The sequence below is a fragment of the Erinaceus europaeus genome, chromosome 18 (assembly GCF_950295315.1).
Source record: "Erinaceus europaeus chromosome 18, mEriEur2.1, whole genome shotgun sequence".
In the NCBI taxonomy this organism is placed as follows: domain Eukaryota; kingdom Metazoa; phylum Chordata; class Mammalia; order Eulipotyphla; family Erinaceidae; genus Erinaceus; species Erinaceus europaeus.
Genome location: NC_080179.1, coordinates 49462549 through 49463933, shown reverse-complemented (window position 1 = coordinate 49463933; position 1385 = coordinate 49462549). Strand labels below are relative to the sequence as shown.

The 1385-nt window shown below is 32.4% G+C and overlaps 1 pseudogene; it reads right to left on the bottom strand.

The window, feature by feature from the left end:
• Positions 1-966: 966 nt before the first annotated feature.
• On the bottom strand, positions 967-1057 carry LOC132534471 (small nucleolar RNA U3; annotated as a pseudogene).
• Positions 1058-1385: the final 328 nt, after the last annotated feature.

Sequence of the window (1385 nt, the reverse complement as noted above, 5' to 3'; positions counted from 1 at the left end):
TTAATATATGAACAAATAACTTGTTATTTTTAATCTAGTGGCTTCAGTCACAATTTCAGGTGACTTTCAGGGGAAAGGAGATTAATTTTTTTACCAAACTATTAGCAACGTTATTTCCTCGTCCATTTTTTTCCCTTATAATCTTTAAAAGCTGGTCAATGGTATAAAGTGACAGAATGACACAATATATTTTCATTAATTGACTTGCAAGGAACACTAGCATTACTACTTATTATGATTTCTAATACTGGGAACTTGTGTCATATAAACAGGTTATCATTAACTTAGATTTAGCCAAACACAAACCCAAGGAAAGAAAGACGACTCTCCATTCATCCTGATCTTGTGATGTTGCTCATAGGAAAGATAAAACAAAGGTTTCCAGCTTAGAGATTTCCTATGGTCAAGGTCAGACTAGGAATTTAGTAATCCTTGACAGTATATATTAGCAAGTTGTATTCATTAGATGTACTTTTCATTATAATTACATTGCTTTTTCTAGTGTTTAATTTTTTACTTGCTGTTTTATTATCCTTATCTTTTTTATCATCATTGTGGAGTTCCTTCACTATTTCTTTTACACAGTATATCTTTCTAGGTCATGCCCTTGCTGCCTCAAGAATTTTAACAAGTGTTATAAATCTAGTGTCCACATACCTGCGAGTCTCTTCCTGACCTTCTCCTTCATCATTTTCACATGAGGATTTGGTATGACTTTGAGTAATGATAAGTTTAAAGAAAACATGTTATAAATAGTTGCCCTCTACCCTACACCATGAGCCAATAGACCCACACAGGTGTTGTTGGTTTTTCGGCAGTAAATGTGTCATTATGAAACTCCCACCTCTTCCTGAAATTAATCTGTTTTTCTTGCTGACTTATTATTTTATTCTCAGTCAAGAATCTGTAATTTAGTGAGAACAGCATTTCAATTTGTTTTGAAAATAACCTTTTGATTTTGGTTTGACCACTGATCTACTCAGTGACTCTTAGTACCTCTACCTGTAAAATTAATAAAGTAGCAAACTATAGAAATGATCCCTGAAAGTATAGTCTTGTAAAATTAATACAGTCAACCTCAAAGGATTACTGCAAACTTTAAATGATGTAATACAAATTAAACAGTAAGATTTATATTCCAAAGAGTAAATTTTCATGAATGTCTAGTGTTACTGCTAGTATAGTATTTTGGACACATTTTAGATTTGATTCATGGACTGTTGAAACTGTAAGAGAGTCTGTGTGATATGAGCCATTTTTGACTTCATTCCTTATGTTGCAGGTTAAGTGTTTGCATTTAAGAGCTGCAGACACTCTCAAATTCCAGTTCATAATTCAATTACAATTCATGCTACAGGCTATTAATAATTTCTCCTCCATGTTAA